Below are 21,541 nucleotides of genomic sequence, written 5' to 3'. Positions count from 1 at the left end.
AACGTCATCGAAACCATTTCCGTGGCCCAAACCAAGAAAAATAAGATTTTCAAATTTTGACACCATGCCTGTCCATCTAGCTGGTCCGCACGATTACTCTCGAAGGGAGAATTTGATTTCGTCCAAACATGGTACATCACAATATTATTATCAAACATAGTTGGAGTTTGGACTTGGATAATATCGGTCCACTTCTTCTGGTATCTGGCTCACCAAATTGTGAACAGTCATAACTCTCATAAAATGAGAAAATTAAAGTCTAATTATAGTCAATACGTACCCATCAGGAAGAGAGTTGGATGCTTATTTTATTTTCTTCCTAAACGTATTGTTTTTCAAAATATTGAACCCTATTTGGGGGCGGTTCGAGAAGAAATGGTCCGATCTCACCCATCTTTATAACAGATCTTCTGTTGATAGAAATATTGAGATGTACCAAGTCTGAATGCAATTAGATGTTAATTTCGCGTCTTATGAGCTTCATGGATACTCAACATTTTGAGCCTTTGTGGGGGAGGTAACAAAAGGAGTGAACCGATATATCCCATCTTCACAACAGATCTTGTTTTTGTAGAAATAATGAGGTGTATGATATTTAAACAGAACCTGATGCTTATTTCGGATTTTATAAACGTTTTGGTAAATTAAAACGTTGGCCCTTTGTGGGGAAGGTACCAGAAGGAATGGTCCGATCTCTACCATATTTATAACAGATCTTGTATTGATGAAAATATTGAAATGTACCAAGCTGAATTAAAACGAATGTTAATATCGCGTTTTATGAGATCCATTAATCTCATGCAAAATTTCGACCCTTTGAGGGGGAGGTACCAGAAAGTACCTATAAATATCTAACTAGATCTTCTTATACCCGAATAGATGCAAATATTAAAAACAAACCTATATATTCATTTAAAATATATGTATTATGTATTTAAACCAATGGCAACCTTTTGTCCTTGAAATATCATTCACTTTAACAATAGTTTATCCATACATATTAATATTCCGATAAAACATATATTAAATTCCTGCCGAACAAATTACTTTGAAAATTCTTCGAAATGTCTACCAACACATTGATAAGCCGCGTAACACCGGAAACCACTTGTCATGTGTACATATCCCCCATGGAACACAAACAAACATTTCGCATATTTTTGCAAACCCTTTTTGGTTTTAGCTGATGAAACGAGCATGCAAGAGCTCGTTCAACTGAAATAGGTCAATTTTGTGTTCAAATGTGAAAGGCGACATCAAAGTAAAGTAAATCTTTGCTAATTCTAGTTAAAGAGAAATCCTAACAAACAACAACAAGAACATATGAGCTTTGCGTTGATTTGCAATTTGTAAACAAATAGGGCGGCATCTTAGAAGAGTAATGACATTGACTTTTGTTGTTAGATTTTCAAATTTAAAGATTAAGATTTAAAAGACTTAACAAAGCGACAATGGCTTAATGTGATATGCCTAAAAGCATGCTTTGAATTTTGTATTAACAAATACTTTGGGTAAAGATTTAAAGTGATGTAATTATAGGAGTTATGCCAATCATGTTTTACCTTTTCTAGTTCCGTGGACTCCTGTCGTTTGTATGGAAACTCTGCGTATGAGTGATATGAAATATATGAAGTTTAAGAAATCACTCATACTTTTAGGAACTGGTGCACTGGACTATGAACTAGATTGCCACAATTGATTGACAAATAAACCAACTTTATTACTATAAGTTACTTTATAGGCTATTTTAATCTCTCAGAACAACAAAAAAACTATTATACATATAAAACAATTTAATTAATATCCCCTCTATTTTCTGCATATATAAAAGAGTTGTGAAATAACTGACTGACTGATTGGATGAATGAAAAATAAACTCCCAGGCAAAACGGCTGAAGCTAGAATCGCGAAATTTTGGAACGTGGATCAGTTTTGAGGCGAAATGCTAAAAGAGTACTAAACATTAAATACTTTGTATTGGACAAACAGAATGATTTTTGATTTTTTGAATAGGAATCACTTATGGAGTGCAGGGTAGATGTGTCAAGGGGTATTTGGAAAATCGAACTTTAATGTTACGAACAATTCGAAAATGGTATTAAACTTCTAAAATGATACAATTTGGTATTATGTGAACAGATGGAGCAAAAAACTTAAATTTTGGTATGAGAATCATGGTTGGAAAGTAAGTTTGATATATATGAAATGTGCACTAAGTATGCGAACTTTACTAAATTTGGTGTTGGTTAAAGGAATAAAGATAAAATTGTGAAATTTGATATTAATATCATTGATGGTATCTGTGTTTGAGATCTGGCGGAGGTTTGGGAATGTGTCATATAATTGTAGAAAAAGTACTAAATGGTACTATTGGGTATTGGGAGAAGTGATGGGCAGAATCTTTAAATTTGATTTTGAGGTCACTGTTGATATCCGGAATTGAGATGTGGAGGTGATAATTGTACAAAAAGTACTAAATGGCACGAAATTTGGTTTTAGGTGAAGTAATGATCCTAGAATCTTCAAATTTGGTATTGAGGTCTCCTCCAAATTGAGATATTGAGGTGGTTTTGGTAATGTGTACCATAATGGTATAAATGGTATTAAATTTATTAATGGGGGAAACTATATAGCTGTAATCCTGGAATTGAATAATGAATTCACTATTGGTATCTGAGGTTGAGATATGGAAATTTTTTTGAAAATGCGAACTTTAACTGTACGAAAAGTACTAAATGGTACTAAATTTGTTATTTGTCGAAGGGATAGGACTAAAATTCTCAAATTTGATATTAAGGTCTTTGTTGGTATCCAGAATCGATATGGAGATGGTTTTGGAAATGTATACCATAATTGTTAGAATAGTACTAAATAGCACCAAATTTGGGTGAAGGGATAGAGCTGATGTTGAGATAAGAATTGTTTTTTTTTATGCTACTAAATTTTAAAGGGATAAAGCTAAATTTCTAAAATTTGATTTCGAGGTCACTGTTGGTTTTTACGTTTTACATATGGTGACGTCAAAATTAAAGTTTTCGAAAGCTTTTTGGTGTAAGAAGTACATTTTATCTTGACATTCTTTCCGAGTAGCAGGCACTTAGCTCTCCGTTTAGAAATCCTCTAAATAATAACATTATATGCCTTGTATTGTCAGAATGCAGAATAAGTTTATAAAGGGACCTCCCCTGTCCACGTTTTCGTACAGTTTATAACGGTGTGTTAATGGTTTTAAGAAAATATTTAACCGATTTTTTTTAAACTATATATTTTGAGCTTTACCACCATTTGCAGTTCAAAATGGAACTCGTCCAAATATTAAATTCAGATACTAGGCTTCTCCATCTCTTGATAGAGTGTTTTTATTTTTTGATTATCTCTTTTCATAGAATTAGCATCATCACCAAACATCAAATGTTGTCCCCTGCAATTTGTGGGAATTTATTTTCTTTAACGAAAATTCAAATCAAGCGAATGTAAGTTACCTAAGAAGGTGGTGAGGTTAGTGTGGTGGTGCGGTGCATTTTAACCTTATTTAAAGATTGCAATATCCATTGAACTCAATTGAAATGTTGCAACTCTCAAAGAAAGCCATAGACAGACAGACCGAGCGATAGATAGATACCTAGGACAGACAACATTTAGCCAACAAAACCAGCCAGCCAGCCATTCATACATCCAGCCACCCAACCCACTCCCTCCCATCCTCCCTCACCAACAACTTCAACTCCTCATCCGGGCAATCACAGTAAATTAACAAGTTACTCAAATGGAAAATCAGTAAATTGAGTTTACATAGCCTCTTCTTCTTCTTCTTCTTGTTGGGCCAACTCAGAAGCCTTTTTTGTTGCAACAATTTTCTCAATTACTGAGTGAATGAATTCGGTTTGTTGTTGCACAGTAATGCCAAACAACAAGCACTTCAAAGAGTGTTGCAATGCAAATACTTTTGGGTAATCGTTGTACAAGCAACCCAAAAATAAAATTGAAGAGGACTATCAATTTTTGTGAATAGTGAAAAAATGTTAACTTTTACTTTCGAAACTTATTTGTTGTCAAATATGCGAACTATGGCAAGGGCCAGCGGAATTTATCGGAAAGGACTTTATGAAGTTGGGTGATGTAAGAAAATAAGGTAAAAAATCTCAGCCAGTTTGCCATCATACATATATCTTTATGACAGATTATACACCTGTGTTCTGACCCAGCCATTGGGTTGATTTTTTATACCCTCCACCATACTATGGAGGGTATATTAATTTTGTCATTCCGTTTGTAACTCCTTGAAATACTCATGTCAGACCCAACAAAGTATATATATTCTTGATCAGCGTAAAATTCTAAGACGATTTAGCCATGTCCGTCTGTCTGTCTGTCTGTCTGTGTGTCTGTCTGTTGTAATAATCATCAAAATAATAAATTCAACATTAGGAGAATCATAGTGCAGCAATTTGCTCAGTAGGAAAGGAAGATGTTTTGTTTTTTGTTTAATCGTAAATGGGCCATGTAGGTCCAAGTTATCATATAGCCCCCATATAACCGTACCTCCCGACATTCAGTATTTTGATGATTTTAGCGACATTATTCGCCGGAATTGTTTCAAATTTGGCATTTGAAGTTCGTAATGAATACTACAGCCCAAGACAGAAAATTATCTGTGCAGGTCCACGTCTTCGTGTAGCCCCCATATAACGGTACCCCCGATAATCGGTATTTTGATGATTTTAGCGACATTGTTTACCGGAATCGTTTCAAATTTGGTATTTGAAGTTCGTAATGGATTCGTAATCCTAAGTCAAAAAATGAGCCATGTAGGTCCACGTCCTCATATAGCCCCCATATAACGGTACCTACCGATATTCGGTATTTTGATGATTTAAGCGACATTATTTAGCGAAATCCTTCCAAATTTGGTATTTGACGTTACGAATACTACAGCATAAAACAGAAAATGGGCCATATAGGTCCAAGTCTTCATATAGCCCCCATATACCGTACCCCCCGATATGTGGTATGTTGATGATTTTAGCGACATTATTTACAGGGATTGTTTCAAATACGGCATGTGAAGGTCGTAATGGATACTTCAGCCCATGTCAGAAAATTGTCTGTGCAGGTCCACGTCTTCGTATAACCCCCATATAACGGTACCCCCCATATACGGTATTTTAATGATTTTAGCTACATTATAAACAGATTTTTCTTCAAGTTTCGCATTTAAATATTGTAATAACTTATGACAAAAGTTGCCTATGCAGGCCCACGTCGTCGTATAAGCATTCGGAATTCTTAAGATATTAACAGAATTTTTAACGGATTTTATTTTTTGGAAATTGCCAAATTTGTACCAAATGGTGGAGGGTATTAAAAGTTCGGACCTGCCGAACTTACAGCTTTTTTACTTGTTTTAATTTGAAAAAAATACGGGATAAAATAACTTACTTTTCCCATTTCCTAGCAGCAGCAAACTCAGCGTCTTGATCTAACATTTATCTTAAAACAGTTACGATTGTTTGCCAAAAATATTTTGAAAATTTTAACCAAAAAGCCCTTTAAAATAATTTCAAAAATATGTTGACATCCGGTCAAATTAGTAATCATATTACTAATACGCATAGGTAATTTGTTCCAAAATTACCCGTGTCATTATATAATATTACAAAATAGGGAAGGTACCAGAAGCAGTGTTCCGACATTTAAATTTTCGTACTGAACCGAATTTGATACAAATATCGCTATATGCGAAGTTTTGACCTACATTTGTATTATATGTGATATCGGACACCGATGTCTTCCTTTTATAGACGTTTATAAGAAAAGAATTTTTGACTTCTTGTGAAGAAGATTCGAGGAAGAGTGGGTTCGGATATATAGTTACTGTTCCCATATATACAGGGTGAGATGAAAAAACTGCAACCAAATTCAGACTGCTGTCATTTCTAAGCCACTTGTCCGACAGCTGTTAAAATTGTTCCAGTGACAGCTTATTATATTGTTTACAAGCGTACAAAAGCATTTTGGTGAGAAATTTCCAGAAAAAAAGTTATTCGTGATGGAATTCAAACGCGATTTCTTTATATTTGGCTAGAAAACCACAAGTGGCTATCGTTAGAGCACTCCAGCATTTAAATGTGAACAAAATCTTTTGTGTCTCGTACCATCGCTTGTTACCGTGATACTGATAGCGTAGCCTGACGTCAAGGAAGTGGACGGAAGAAAACAGCAATATCAGCAGAAATGGTTCGAAAAGCAAAGAAGCGACTTGATCGAAACCCACATGGCAGTGGCCGAAAAATGACTCGTGTGCTGAACATATCGCAATATTCTATTCGGCAAATATTGAAAAATGAGCTCGGGGTAAGGCCATTGATATTCAAAAAAGTGCAAAAACTTACACCGCAACAGAAAGAAAATAGACCCAAAAGAGCTAAAGAGTTGCTTCGCTTGGCCGAAAGTGGTAAACTGCCGAATTTGGTTTTCTCCGATGAGAAAACATTCGTTGTCCAGCCGTTTGTAAACAAACAAAATGTGTACCTTCGGTTGGCCACCAGAGCTCAAGCGCCGGCCATGGTGATAGTGTGGACCGCCATAACAGCCAATGGTCAGCCAGAATAAATGCAGAATATTAACGCGAAAATATTCTGGAGGGCGTATTAAAGCCTTGGACACGCAAACATTTTGGCCGCAGACCTTGGACATTCCAAAAGGACTCAGCACACGCCACCCAAGAATTGTTACAAAATTAGGTTCCTCGCTTCATTTCCAGCGCACAATGGCCACCAAAATCTCCGGATACCAATTTATTGAACTATTGTGTCGGGAGTATTTTGGAAAGAAAGGTTGGCACTAAAAAATCCCAAAGTGTCGACCAACTCAAGTAAGCGTTCGCCGGGAATGGGCGAAAATACCGCAGAGCAACATTCGGCCAGCTTGTGATGGTTTCATTGACCGTTTGAAGGCCACAATTCGTGCCAAAGATGGTCATTCGAACAAATCTAAACTTATTTGAAAATTTGATGATATTTCCGATAAAATGTAAAAATTATGGCGTTTGACATTGTTGCAGTTTTTTATCTCACCTTGTATATCGGAGGTGTAGCAAATATTGAATATTTTTAGACAATTTTTTGCAGGAAGATATATATATTGTATTCAGAATCCAAAATCCCAAATCTTGAAATATCCCTTAATTCGGGGTATGGTTCTATTGGAGCTATATCAAAACAAAAACATGTTCAATGTTGACAATTTTCGGAACATCAATTTGTTACCCCATCGTAAACAAAAATGTTTAATTTCAGCAAAATCGATTGAAAACATATGATAAAATCCTACAAAGAAGTAAAAAGTAAAAAAACTTTAACTTGGGCCGGGCCGAACTTTTAATACCCTCTACCTTAGAGTAAAGGAAACACTAGAACCCATTATGACCCACAATTACCAATCATCGAAATGGCGAATAACGGGACGTACCGCTATATGGGGCTATACAAAAGCGTGGACCTATACATACAATGTTTTGCCGGCGGAGCTAGAACCAATTATGACCAACAAATACCAACTTTTAGACAAATCCGTGAAAAAATGTGGCAAAAATCATAAGAATACCAAAACGTGGACCGAAATATCTTATTTTCAATACTAACCATCCTAGACATAATACAAATTGTTCTGCTAAATTTTGACGTTCTACGTCAAATAATGTGGGCTGTATCGTGATTTCAACAGACAGACGTACATAGTGAAATAGACTTAGAATTTTAAGCTTATTATGAATATATATATATACTTTATGGGGTCTACGATGAATATTTAGGGATGTTACAAACGGAATGACAAAGTTAATATACCCTCCTTTCCAAGGTGGAGGGTATAAAAATCAGATAGATTGATTGTACAGAAACATTTCTGTCACACCTTCCCATGTGGAACCACAGTGCAGTGCCTGTAATAAGTCAGTAACAGATTTAAATCCATAACAACATAAAACCCCAACTGAACAACACAAAACATGTGTTGTAATTTTGTCGTTTTTAACAAAAAATCGATTCAAATATTTATGGTCGTCTTTTTATATGGGCAATTGCAAATGCCGAAATATACATTTGTAACCATATGGGATATACTACAACAACCAAAACAACAACTACAAATTGTAAAATAACTAAATGCACAAAATTTAAAACGCCCATACAGACAGACTTTGTTCGACATTTAAAAATAGCAACACCCCTTTTTTGTCCAGCATTAATTTGTGTGTGTGTAAATGTGGAGGAAATTTTGTGAACGGGAAAAAAGTACTGACATTATTGCCATGTAAACAGAATATTGTGACATATTTTAATTTACTGTCATACAAGAAGCAATGTACAAATGCAGGCATACATACATTACTGCAATTGCTGTGTGAAAAAAAAAAAAAAAACTTAAATTCGAAAATAAGTTTTAAAATAGACTGCATTTTAAAATTGCATTGTAATGATGAGATTTAATATAAAAATACAACAAATATATATGTTTAATGATCTGTATATCATATTAATTTGATGCATTAGCTCGAGAAAAGCCATAGAATTAACTGATTCGATTCGATAGGAAATATTTTCACAACATGGATACGTATATTTTTGATATATGAAGAATTCGTTTCTGAGGGGACATATAGTGAAATTTGATAAAGGATATTTTTGTCTCTGACGTTATTCTCCAGGGTTTTAACCCTGGCGTTAAAGTAAGATTAGGAGTTTTGACCCTTAGTAGAATTTTATGACAAATAATTTTCTGGGATATTTTTACTTTTCCAAAAGGAAGGTATATTAAATCTGTCATTTCGTTTGTAATATCTCTTAATATTCGCCATAGATCCCATAAAGTATATATTAATTTATGAACAGTATAAAATTCTAAGTCGATTTAACGATACCCCTCTATTTGTCTGTCTATCGAAATCACGATACAGCACTCATTATTTGACGTAGAGCTTCAAAATTTGGCACACTTGTTTATATTGTGTCTAGGATGGTCCACGGTCCACGTTTTAGGATAGCCCCCATATAATAGTAGCTCCCGATATTCGATATTATAATGGTTTTAGACACCTTTTTTACGGATTTGTCTAAAAATGGTATTCGTAGTTCGCTATGGGTTCTAGCTCCAGTGTACATATAGGTCCACGGCATTTGTTGTTAGTAATGGATTCCAGCATCGTGACAGAACATTGATAATATATGTCCACGTTTTAGTATAGCCCCTACATAACATTACCTTCCGATAGCAGGTGTTTTGATTATTTTGCCATATTTTCCACGGATTTGTCTAAAAATTGGTGTTTGTGTTTCGTTATGGGTTCTAGCTGCAGTGGCGGAACATTCTACGTTTTCTTATTCCTCCGATATACAAGGTGAGATAAAAAAAATCTGCAACAAAGACAAACACCATAATTTGTACATTTTTTTAATTTTATTTAATAAAAGCAAAAATGTCGGAAAAAGCATCAAATTTTAGAATAAGTTTAGATTTGTTCGATCTGGTCACCTTTGGCACGAATTATGGCCTTCAAATGGCCAATGAAACCGTCACACGCTACCCGAATGTTGCTCTGCGGTATTTTGACCCATTCCCGGCGAAGCGCTTGCTTGAGGTGACCGACACTTTGGTATTTTTTAGTGCCAACCTTGCTTTCCAAAATACTCCTGACACATTGGTATCCGGAGATTTTGGTGGCCATTGTGTGCTGGAAATGAAGAGAGGAACCTGATTTTGTTACCATTCTTGGGTGGCGCGTGCTGAGTGCGATGGTGTTGAGTCCGGTTGGAATGTCCAAAGTATGCGGCCAAAATGTTGGCGTGCCCAAGGCTTTAATACACCCTTCAGAATATTTTCGCGATAATATTCGGCATTTATTCTGATGGCATGGTCGATTAATACGAGCGGAGAGCGACCATCGGCTGTTATGATGGCCCACACCATCGCCAGGCCGGCGCTTGAGTTCTGGTGGCCAACCAAAGGCGCACATTTTCAGCTAACCTCTTTGGCAAGTAAACACGATCATTTTGTTTGTTTACAAAATGCTGGACAACGAATGTTTTCTCATCGAAGAAAAACAAATTCGGCAGTTCACAACTTTCGGCCAAGCGAAGCAACTCTTTAGCTCTTGAGTCTATTTTCTTTCTGTTGCGGTATAAGTTCTTGCACTTTTTGGAATATCAATGGCTTTACCCCGAGCTCATTTTTCAATATTTGCCGAATGGAATATTGTGATATGTTCAGCTCACGAGCCATTTTTCGGCCACTGCGACGCGGGTTTCGATCATGTCGTTTCTTTACTTTTCGAACCATTTCTGCTGATGTTGCTGTTATGAGACACAAAAGATTTATTAACATTTAAATGCTGGAGTGACTTAGAAATGACAGCAGCCTTAAGTTGGTTGCAGTTTTTTTCATTTCACCCTGTAAGGTTACTTCACGATATTCGGTGTTTTGATAATTTTCGCCACATTTTTCCACGGATTCGTTTAAAAAAAGGTATTTGTAGTTCGTAATGGGCTCTAGCTCCGTTGGAGAGACATTTTATATATAGGTTCGCGTTTAACAGCACCTCCCGATATTCTGTATTTTGATGGGTTAAAGCACATTTTGCACGGATTTTTCTAAAAACTGGTATTTGTAGTTCGTAATTTGTTCTAGCTCCGGTGGCAGAACATTGAATATCTAGGTTCACGCTTTCCTATAGCGCACATATAAGAATATCTTTCGATATTCGGTATTTTGATTATTTAAGCCACATTTTCTAATAGCTTTGTTTAAATGTATATGTACTTCATAATGGGTTCTACAAGCGGTGCCTATATTACGGTTCGGTATTTGATATATAGACCGATATTCGTTGTTTTAATAATCCTAGCCACATTTACCCAGAAATTATGTCAAATTTGGCATTTAGCCTATGTCTACATATGCTCCCGTTGAGGTGTGGCCCCCATATAACGGCTCCAATCACTATATTGAAAAAAGGTCCAAAGAGACCGCTTTGTTGACTTACATTCGGTATAATATATTTGACAAAAATAATTCTCGTATCGTTGTCAATAATACCGAAGACGTTCTTCATACCTAAACTGCACGTAACCCAAGGCATCTTAATCCGCAAGTGGGGTAATGTATCCCTCCTACTTCGATATTTTTACGATGTACATTTTCAAAACATAGATAGCTCATTTTTAGCTCCACTTTCAAAATCCTCAGGATTTTTTTCCTGCAATAATTTTTATGTGCTACAGTGTTATAAGTCCCTAAAATATCAGTTTAATATGAAAATCTTAAGAAGTTTCGGTGCTGGCCTTCACCTTTAATATACAAATAAACAAAGTCGTAAAACCTTGCACTATAGTGTGATATATGTAGTCTAGACATTTTCCCCATTTGAAAAACCTTAATTTATAACCTTCGATAGCTCAGTTGGTAGAGCGGTGGAGTGTAGCAGAAAATATAAGAGAATTGAAATCCATAGGTCGCTGGTTCAAATCCGGCTCGAAGGATAACTTTTTCCTCTTACATAAAGGATATTGCCAATGAAGACAGGATTGTATGTGAAATGTAATTCAGCAAAGATACACTGATATAAATATAATCAATATGAAGTGGTGCCTTGATAATATTCCGGATCAATAGACCATGCCATTGATATGATCAGAAGATTAATATTCAATTCTATTATTATCAAATCTAGCCCGAAAAAGGATCTTTTTCTCGTATTCGCACGAATATGTGATTTCAAAAAGTTTAGTTTTAAAATTGACTCCTCCTCTTTCAAACTAAGAAAAAATTCGCTTACGATTTGAATCCTTTGATATTTTTTATAAATCATATTTTAATAATATTTGAGAAAATTTTCTAAAACTAAATTTAAAACCTTCGATAGCTCAGTTGGTAGAGCGGTGGACTGTAGCTGAAATCATGAGAGAATGGAAATCCATAGGTCGCTGGTTCAAATCCGGCTCGAAGGATCATTTTTTGACATTCTGATTGGATGTCGAGAGGGACGGGAACACGGGAGGGCTCCCAAATGATCTATAATGAACCCATTTATAAAATCAGTTCATATTTTTAAATTTTCCGAAATCGGATATTTAAGATTAACTATGAGTCTCCTTCACTTTAAATATACTTAAATATATATCCTTCGATAGCTCAGTTGGTAGAGCGGTGGACTGTAGATAAAATAGCAAAGATGTAGGAATCCATAGGTCGCTGGTTCAAATCCGGCTCGAAGGATGACCTTTTTTCGCATATAACGTAAAAAATGTTTTTTTTAATGGATTCCTACTATTAAAAACGATGAAATAAAGAACTGTTACCCTTTGATAGTGATTAGGACTGTAGCAGCAAAAATGGCAATCCGGCTCGAAGGATATTTTAAGGTACCCTGATGAGATATCAATTATGAGAGGAGTGCATGTTAATTCTTTAAAATTCGGAATTAAGTATAAATTGACTATAAATCGTCTAACATATAAATAAATAACCTTCGATAGCTCAGTTGGTAGAGCGGTGGACTGTAGAATTATCAATCGAATATATAGACATCCATAGGTCGTGGGTTCAAATCCGGCTCGAAGGATAATTTTTTGCCACCCACATCAGATGTCAAATACAACATGTGGAGTCTTCTTTTGCGATGGCTCCCAAACAATAATCTCGATCGAAAACAATGAATCCAGTTAGTTCAAGATCTCATTTTCTAATTCTCTGAAGTCGGGTTTTAAATCAAAATTGACTACAAGTCGTTTGAAATGTAAATATATAACCTTCGATAGCTCAGTTGGTAGAGCGGTGGACTGTAGAAAAACAAGAGGATTTAGAAATCCATAGGTCGCTGGTTCAAATCCGGCTCGAAGGAGATTTTTAATTTAGCCAAGGAAGGTAGGTTTTTAAAAATTGATTAAAACCGATTCTTTTTCAAAACTAAGGAAAATGGCTCCTTTTATACATTCTGAAGATGTTTTATCAAACTTTGAAATACAGAATTTAAAGCCTTCGATAGCCCCTATGAAGATCACTTCCTTAGAAATTTACATAAGTTATTTTGCAATTGGCTTTTTATCGTGCAGACACATAGCCTTCGATAGCTCAGTTGGTAGAGCGGTGGACTGTAGAAAGAAATATGCAAAGATGTAGGAATCCATAGGTCGCTGGTTCAAATCCGGCTCGAAGGATACTTTTTGGATATTCAACTCAATCTAAAATATTATATATATGCAAGATCAATATATAGCCCAGAATGACCGCTTAGTTTCCATATGTATTGTTACTACTCGGAGGACGTTATTTATCTTATATTTCTCAAAATGTACATATACCACTTATGATTTCCTCCAGTCTGAGTCTTTAGAATATATTATCTATTTTAAAAAATGCTGCATTTATAACCTTCGATAGCTCAGTTGGTAGAGCGGTGGACTGTAGATGAAATACAAAAGTGATAGAAATCCATAGGTCGCTGGTTCAAATCCGGCTCGAAGGAGAATTTTTTGGGTTTTCAGCGAAGTAAAACGATGTCGAGGATTTCACCAATCGGATTTAAAACATAAGACCTTTAAACAGGACAATTGAAAAGACGCAGCGTATTGGGCGGATTAGGAATAAATACTAATTCAGTAACAGAATTTGCAATGCATATACATGTAAATGGCTGGGCCAAAACTACATTGATTGGTACCAAAATTGACCACCTCCGTTGACCCTTTTAAAAGATATAGGAGAGTTTGAAGTTATTATTTCATTCTTTTTTTAGAATATAGAGTTACTTCCTCGACATTTAAGGGATGTTTGATGATTATAGACATCGTCAATATATTTCTACTGGCACCGATATTGACTCCCTTATCTGAACCGTTTCAAGGATATCGGGTAGTGAAGTAAACCTTTACTACCTACCTGTAAGGGAGCTATAATAAAAAATTATGTGGCAGTAAATAAGTAAGTTTCTAATCGTAGCTTCTAAGCGTATGAGTGATTTTATAAATTTCATATATTTGATATCACTCATACGCAATGTTTTCATACAAACTACCGGAGTCAACGGGACACGGATAAGGCACTAGTTCATTCGATCAAATTAGATTGACACAACTATAGCGGTCAGCGTTTTTATTTACCAAAGGCCTTAAGTGTTTCCGAATTCTTATTTAGTATTTTTCAAGGTCACAAAGCTCATTTTTAATTGAAGACACTTGCTCTTGCAGTCTTTCTGGTATTTTACTGGATTGCTTTCATAGACTACTCCAGGCAGGATCATCAATTGTTCTATTTCGAGTTGTTTTAAACGAATCAAAATGTATTTCACATGTATGAAAAATAAAATTTACCTCAACGTGAACTATGATGCATAAATAACTCATGTTAGGTAGGTCCCTACTGGGGAGGAGGATGTAATAGAAATACTATTTATCTACAAAGATTTCTGGTAAAATAATTATATCCTCAGTCATATGGCTGAAGAGAGTATATATATTTGATACGGTCAAAACGTGCCTCATCGAAATAACATTTTTAAACCCTAGTTCTCTTTGGACAAAATCAGTTTCAGGATATTTGGAGTCGATCTAGAAGTGTCGTTCCTTCCGCTGGTCCGTCTGCCTGTCTGGTGAGCACGATAACTCTCGAAGGTAGTATCCGATTTGGTCCACACTTGGTACATCGTAATATTATTATCAAACTTAGATCGAGTTCGGAGATGGGCAATATCTGTCTACTCCTTCCTGTACCTCCACCACAAATCTTCAAATTTTTCAAAAAAAATATATATTTATTTTACTGGACAGAAAGAGAAAATATAATCCGATTTTGCTCCAACTTTACAAATCCTAATATGTATAGGTCAGTTAAGGTCCACTCCATCAAATACCCCTATAAAGGGTAAAATTTGGAATACCCATGAAGCTCTAAAACGCGATTTTATCATCCGATTCCATTCAGACTTGGTACTTCTCAATATTTCCATCAACACAAGATCTATTATAAAGATGGTAGAGATCGGACAATTTCTTAGGGTACCTCCCCTACAAAGCGCAAAAAATTTTGAATAACCAAAACTATAATAAAATCTGAAATAAGAACCGAATTTTCGTATTTCAAACATCCCATTATTTCTACTAACAAAAGATCAGCTGCAAAGATGGGATATATCGGTCCATTCCTTCTGGTACCTCCCCCACAGGAGTGGACCGATATGTACCATCTTCACTCCAGATTTTGTATTGAAAAAAAAAAATTGGGATGTGTTGAATTTGAAGAGAATCTGAGAATCTGTTAATCAAAATTTTAAACTTTTAGAAATGGTACCAGAAGAAGTGGACCGATATTGTCCATCTCCGAACTCGATGTAAGTTTGATAATAATATTACCATGTACCAAATTTGGACTGAATCGGATACTCCCTTCTAGATTTATCGTGCGCCCCTAATCGACTTCAATGTTCTGAAACGGATTTGGTCCAAGAGACCTAGGGTCCTAACCGTTATCTCAATGAGGCATATTTTGTCCATATCAAATGATATATACCCTCTGTAGACATATGGCTGAGGGTATACAATTGCAATAATAGTAGAATCTTACAGACTGTTTGCTGAAGACAATAGCCAGAAAATCGAATTGTGCTCTTTTTTATATTAGGGACTAGCTCATGTCCTTACTGAGAAGTATGATCTAATAGCATATAATCATTTTTTTAAAGGTGAGAATATATAAAAGATTTTTTTCTGAAATATGTCAACGGCTGATTTCTCGTTAAAGAACAAAGAATTTTTCGGATGACCAAGTTCCAATTATGGACACATAACTCAACTTCTTTTACGAAAAGACTAGGTTATGACTTATGCCAAAAAATCCCTCTTATGTAGTCTCACCTTAACTAAAACGACGATGTAGGCTTTGTTGACGCCTCAGGTAATACTGCGCTATAGCAACATTAGGTAACGTAATACCTTTATACCATAGCAATTCAATCCTGTTTAATCCCCAAAAATATCCAAAATGTGCAGTTCTGTGGATATAGAATATCATACTTATAGTGAGGTCAATATCGACTCCTAGTTTCTTTTGAACGATGTCTGACTCGAAAAGTTTCTGAATTAAGAATGGAACTTTTGGATATTCCTTTTTTAAGGGTAGAGAAGTACTAAATAGCAGAAATTAATGTATCATTGACAAAATTGAAAATTTCTTACCATTGACGTTCAATAAACTGATCGAATAAGAAATTTAGATTTTTTTAAAGATTTTCCGAGCTTCCCTCGAAAATGAAAAGAGTAGCAGTGCCATTTTGGGCTATCAGGCAATAAATACAATTTTTCTATTAATAGCAAAGCGTATATGGCAAATGCACAAAATTTATAATCTCAAAATTATCTGTCTAAATATTAATTATACCACCTTTTATATTTTTGTCTTCCTAGCTAAACACCCAAGGGTCATTTTGCGATCTTCAAATCCAGCTTCTAACAACAACAATTTCTTGAAAATCTTATCACTTATTTTTGCAATAGCTTCTTGGATTATTTAAAAATTGCATTCATCACCTTCGATAGCTCAGTTGGTAGAGCGGTGGACTGTAGCTACAATATGCAAATAGTTGAAATCCATAGGTCGCTGGTTCAAATCCGGCTTTTTTTGGATCCCAATCTCTACATTAATTTAAACAAATTTAATTTCAACCATAATACCGATTGAACATTTTCCAAAAACTAGCTTTAAATTCCATGCACAAACTTACCAAAAGAATTTAATTGGCGCCAAAGCATTGGTGGTTTTGCAGCACCAATTTATAATTGTGTTATCCCTCCCGATAGAATGGCAAGCAACACAAATTGGCCGGAATAATGTAAATACTGGCGGCCCGCTCATATACCCCCACAATAGAACAATGCGGTCCAACTATTTATTATTGATTAGATTGTTATGTATACGAATTATGGATGTACGGATGTGTGTGTGTGTGTTGGTGCGGATTTTGTGTTCTAACGACGTTGCAATGCTTTGAATACCTTTTGTAAATTCAATGGACATTTTTGTGGCAATTGATTCTATTAAACGCTTAAATGATATTCGCTAACTATGGACCTGTGTAAATGTTGCATCGATATTGGTGTGTGTGTGCTTACGTGTGTGTGTGCATGCGTGTTTGTGGAATATTATTAAATCATAATATTATTTGATCAACATATTGCAAATGCCAGATATCAAGAGCTCAGCCGGATTAAGAACACGCACACACATAACACATAACACACGGACACGGAGTAACGTTCAATTTTGTATTAATTAACTGGGAGGACACTGGGGTGGATATAATACTTATATATATATATATATATATATATATATATATATATACTTGGATTTCTTGACATTCAATATTGTTAGCACTTTATGAATGTGATTATTTAATTCTAAAAGAAATGTAGAAATGTCTACACCTAGATTTTTAGAGACATAAACGAGAAAATCTCTAAATTTAAGAAGGGATTTTTAGCTATTTGTGATATAATGGCAAAAAAGTACTGAATAGTACTAAATAATGTACCATTCAAAAATTGAAAATTCTTACCATTGACATTTAATGAACTAGTCAACCTAGAAATTTAACTTTTTCGGATGAATTGTGAAATTCGTACTCTTTGGACTCTTAATGTACGAAAATATTTTAAATATCTCAATATTTGCATTAGGTGAACACAATGATCTACCAATATCAAGTTTGATATTAAAGTACAGATATGAACATTATTTTGGAAATTCGCACTGTTCCGCAAGTTCAATCTGTCACTAAATCACTGTTAATATTGAAATGTCCATCCAAAGTTTTGTCAACTAAAATTAAACATCCTTCGAGCCGGATTTGAACCAGCGACCTATGGATTTCCATTCCCTTGAAATTTCCTCTACAGTCCACCGCTCTACCAACTGAGCTATCGAAGGTGATGAATGCAACTTTCAAATAAACTACGTCTTCTTTGCTAAAAAAAAAACGATATGGTTCTGAATGCACTTTCATCATTGCTGTAATAGGAGACTTTTCAATAAAAATAAAATAATAAAAAATAAAAATGTAAAATTTAAAACTTTGTACTCGATGGACGGAATGAGCTAGAATTCTGAAAATTGGAATGTGTCACTGTCACTGATCGAGTTCAGGATAAATGTACCAAAGGGTTTTTTTTTTTAATTTCGAACTTTGAGTTTACGAAAATGGTATTAAACAAATAAAATGGTACCATTTGATATTATGTGAAAGGATAGAGGTTAAAAAAACAGTAAGTACGGCCGGGCCGAACTTTGAATACCCTCCACCATTTGGGACGAATTAGGAAATTTTCAAAAAAAAATCCATTAAAAATTCTGTTAAAGTCTTAAAAATACCGAATATCATAAGCTGCCATTAAATATATTGTGCACCTATATGGACTATTCTCTTTCAGAGGGTAAAGTACTCACAAAGAACTCCTTGCGTAGAATTTCAAACACTTTCGTTGAAAAATGTGGCTGAAATTATCGAAATACGGAATATGGGGGGGGGGGGGGTACCGTTGTTTGGGCTACATACGATATCATAAACCTACATAGACAATTCTCCTTCAGGGCTTAAGGAACTCGCAAAGAACTCCTTTTGTAGAATTTCAGACAATTCCATTGAAAAATGTGGCTAAATCGTCAAAATACCGAATATTGGGAGGTGCGTTATATGGGGGATATACGATATTGTGGACCTATATAGAAAATTATCTGCCAGGGGTTAAAGTACTCATAAAAAACCCCCACGTGCACAACTTCAGACAATTTCATTGAAAAATGTGGCTAAAATCATCTATACGATGTCGTGTACCGATATAGCCCATCTTCCAACTTGACCTGCCTGCAGACAAAAGACAGATCTGTGCAAAATTTTAGCTTCCTATCTTAATTCGTTTTGACTGTAGCGTGACTACAACAGACGGACAGGGCTAAATCGTCCAAGAATTTTACGCTGCTCAAGAATATATAGACTTTTTTGGGTCTAAAATTATTATTTCGATGAGTTACAAACGGAATGACGAACTTAATATACCCTCCATACTATGTATGGTGGAGGGTATAAAAGCTTGCAATTTGGCAGAAGAATCAAGTTTGAAAAGTAAATTTGATAGATGAATGTGTTTTTGGAAATGTGTACTAAGTGGGCAAACTGTTCTAAATAGTACAAAATTTGGAACAGTTTGATTTAGGTTGAACGGATGAAGCTGGAATTTTTGAAATTTAGTATTGGGATTTATTTTGGTGGTAAGTTGGCGATAAAGGGTGGTTTTGTATACTACAAATTCAGAAAAAAAAACGAAATAGTGCTATTTTTAGAACCATTTGTTATTGGGTGATAGCGCTTAAAATCTGAAATTTGGCATTTGCGTCACTGTTAAAAGTGCGTATTATAATTGTACGAAAAGTACTAAGTGGTGCTAAATTTGGTGATGGGATAGAGGTAAAATTTTGAAATTAAACTATTAACACTACTGATGACAACTGTGTTTGAGTTTGCAAATGCGTCCTATATCTGTAAGCAAAGTACTTAATAGTACTAAAGTACGAAATTTGATTTCAAATTTATATAGTGTCGATGCATAGGATTGAGATATGAAACTCATTTGCAACAGTACTAAAATTATACGAAAAATACGAAATGTTACTAAATTCGGAAATGTGTAATATGTAATGTACGAAAAGTACTAAATAGTACTTAATTTGGTATTGGGTGAAGGAATAGAGGTGATATCATGAAATTTGATATAGATGTCATAGTTGGTGTCAGTGGTTGGGAGAAGGAGCTGGTTTTGGATACGCGCACTATAATTGTTCTAAATCGCACTAAATTTGCTAATGGCGAAAATTAAAGAGTATTGGTTGAAGGGATAAAGCTCAAATTTTGAAATTTGATATTGAAGTATATAATTGTTCAAAAAGTACTAAATGATACTAATTTTGCAGATGGCTTTGGATATGCGTACTAAATGTTACTAAATTTGGTATTGAGTGAGGAGATAGAGATAAAATTCTAACATTTGATATTGAGGTCGCTGTTGGCTTGTAGGGTTTACAATTGGAGACGTAGTTTTAAACAGAAAAATTGGATGTGGGTCCATTGTGTTGTAGAACTAAACAAATTGTGCATTTTGAGTACTAGAAACACCTAACTCGAATTGTTTGGAGAAATCTATAATTTTAAGGTCATTTTATCAGTCTTTTTATGTTTAAGTTCGGAGAAAATAAACTCTTTTTCTCCCGCTATGTGGTCAAAGTGGACATTCTAAAAATAATACCTCCTTCGAGCCGGATTTGAACCAGCGACCTATGGATTTCTCATTCATTTTCATATTTCATCTACAGTCCACCGCTCTACCAACTGAGCTATCGAAGGCTATAAACTCAGATTGTGGCTAAGTGATAAAGAATTTTGAATTAAGATTTGAACGGTAATCCTCTGAACAAATTACTGAATATTAAAATCCCTGGAGTTCGTAGAACTTTTCCCTTCAGATCAATGGAGCTATTTGTTTTTTTTTTTTCTTGCCCACCCCTTCAGACTTTGAGTTGAATACCCCAAAAAAAAATCATTCCTTCGAGCCGGATTTGAACCAGCGACCTATGGATATCAATTATTTTAATATTTTTTCTACAGTCCACCGCTCTACCAACTGAGCTATCGAAGGTGTTGAATTCAAATAAGGATATTTCAGTTAATCGCTGATTATCTCTTGTTTTCATTATAGAGACTTATAAAAATATGTTGCTGATTTATAAAGTTTTTCTGTAATTGGCTGTTTTTCCGAGAACTGCTCTAGGCTTCTATTCATCAACGCTGAACAATTCATGGATTCAGATCTTCCATATGATTATCTAGAGACGCTATAAAAGGGTAGGACTGCAGATCTTTTAGTTGTATAGATCTCTCCTATCAGAAAAACTACAGGTGTTCCATAAGAATTTCAAGAAATCTTCCAGAAAAAAGATCCACATATTTCCCGCCCATTGGAAGCTTTATATATCTTGATCCTAGGTTTTCAGAATTTTATCTCCCCTTCATCCAATACCAAATATTTTTACTTTCCGTACAATTCCAGAAATCAAGAGAGATCTCAATATCAAATTTGAGAATTCCAGCCCTATCCCACCACCCAATATCCAACATAGTACCACTTAATACGTTTTCACCAATTAGTGTGCACATTTCAAAACAAACCTCTATATTTTAATAATAGGCAACAACAGGGACTTCTATGTAAAATTTCAGGATTTCAGCTCTATTCCTTCACCCAATACCAAATTTAATACTTCTCGTACAGTTATAGTACACAGTTTTAAAAACCACTTCCAAATCCTAACCCCAGATCTGAAAATAAATCTCAAATCAAATTTCGGGATTCTAGCTCCTTATCTTCACTCAATACAAAATATAGTACAAATCAGTAATTTTCGTACAATTACAGTACACATTTCCAAAACCACTTCCATATCCTAA

General features: G+C 35.0%; 10 non-coding genes across 10 annotated transcripts; 7 read left to right on the top strand and 3 right to left on the bottom strand.

Annotated features, from left to right (window-relative positions):
• Positions 1-11,439: 11,439 nt before the first annotated feature.
• Positions 11,440-11,534, top strand: TRNAY-GUA (transfer RNA tyrosine (anticodon GUA)). Its single transcript has 2 exons — positions 11,440-11,476; positions 11,499-11,534. It is a non-coding gene; the product is annotated as a tRNA-Tyr (tRNA).
• A 373-nt stretch (positions 11,535-11,907) lies between these two features.
• TRNAY-GUA (transfer RNA tyrosine (anticodon GUA)) lies at positions 11,908-12,002 on the top strand. The gene is made up of 2 exons: positions 11,908-11,944; positions 11,967-12,002. It is a non-coding gene; the product is annotated as a tRNA-Tyr (tRNA).
• Positions 12,003-12,175: 173 nt separating this feature from the next.
• TRNAY-GUA (transfer RNA tyrosine (anticodon GUA)) lies at positions 12,176-12,270 on the top strand. The gene is made up of 2 exons: positions 12,176-12,212; positions 12,235-12,270. It is a non-coding gene; the product is annotated as a tRNA-Tyr (tRNA).
• A 250-nt stretch (positions 12,271-12,520) lies between these two features.
• TRNAY-GUA (transfer RNA tyrosine (anticodon GUA)) lies at positions 12,521-12,616 on the top strand. The gene is made up of 2 exons: positions 12,521-12,557; positions 12,581-12,616. It is a non-coding gene; the product is annotated as a tRNA-Tyr (tRNA).
• Positions 12,617-12,802: 186 nt separating this feature from the next.
• Positions 12,803-12,895, top strand: TRNAY-GUA (transfer RNA tyrosine (anticodon GUA)). The gene is made up of 2 exons: positions 12,803-12,839; positions 12,860-12,895. It is a non-coding gene; the product is annotated as a tRNA-Tyr (tRNA).
• Positions 12,896-13,114: 219 nt separating this feature from the next.
• Positions 13,115-13,211, top strand: TRNAY-GUA (transfer RNA tyrosine (anticodon GUA)). Its single transcript has 2 exons — positions 13,115-13,151; positions 13,176-13,211. It is a non-coding gene; the product is annotated as a tRNA-Tyr (tRNA).
• Positions 13,212-13,424: 213 nt separating this feature from the next.
• Positions 13,425-13,519, top strand: TRNAY-GUA (transfer RNA tyrosine (anticodon GUA)). Its single transcript has 2 exons — positions 13,425-13,461; positions 13,484-13,519. It is a non-coding gene; the product is annotated as a tRNA-Tyr (tRNA).
• A 4,359-nt stretch (positions 13,520-17,878) lies between these two features.
• TRNAY-GUA (transfer RNA tyrosine (anticodon GUA)) lies at positions 17,879-17,973 on the bottom strand. The gene is made up of 2 exons: positions 17,937-17,973; positions 17,879-17,914 (listed from the first exon to the last, which is right to left on the bottom strand). It is a non-coding gene; the product is annotated as a tRNA-Tyr (tRNA).
• A 2,370-nt stretch (positions 17,974-20,343) lies between these two features.
• Positions 20,344-20,440, bottom strand: TRNAY-GUA (transfer RNA tyrosine (anticodon GUA)). Its single transcript has 2 exons — positions 20,404-20,440; positions 20,344-20,379 (listed from the first exon to the last, which is right to left on the bottom strand). It is a non-coding gene; the product is annotated as a tRNA-Tyr (tRNA).
• Positions 20,441-20,637: 197 nt separating this feature from the next.
• On the bottom strand, positions 20,638-20,732 carry TRNAY-GUA (transfer RNA tyrosine (anticodon GUA)). The gene is made up of 2 exons: positions 20,696-20,732; positions 20,638-20,673 (listed from the first exon to the last, which is right to left on the bottom strand). It is a non-coding gene; the product is annotated as a tRNA-Tyr (tRNA).
• Between the last annotated feature and the right edge of the window lie 809 nt (positions 20,733-21,541).

Source organism: Musca domestica, unplaced genomic scaffold (assembly GCF_030504385.1).
Source record: "Musca domestica strain aabys unplaced genomic scaffold, Musca_domestica.polishedcontigs.V.1.1 69, whole genome shotgun sequence".
In the NCBI taxonomy this organism is placed as follows: Eukaryota; Metazoa; Arthropoda; class Insecta; order Diptera; family Muscidae; genus Musca; species Musca domestica.
Note: the sequence above shows the minus strand (reverse complement) of the source record. Positions and strands in the feature narration are given on the sequence as shown.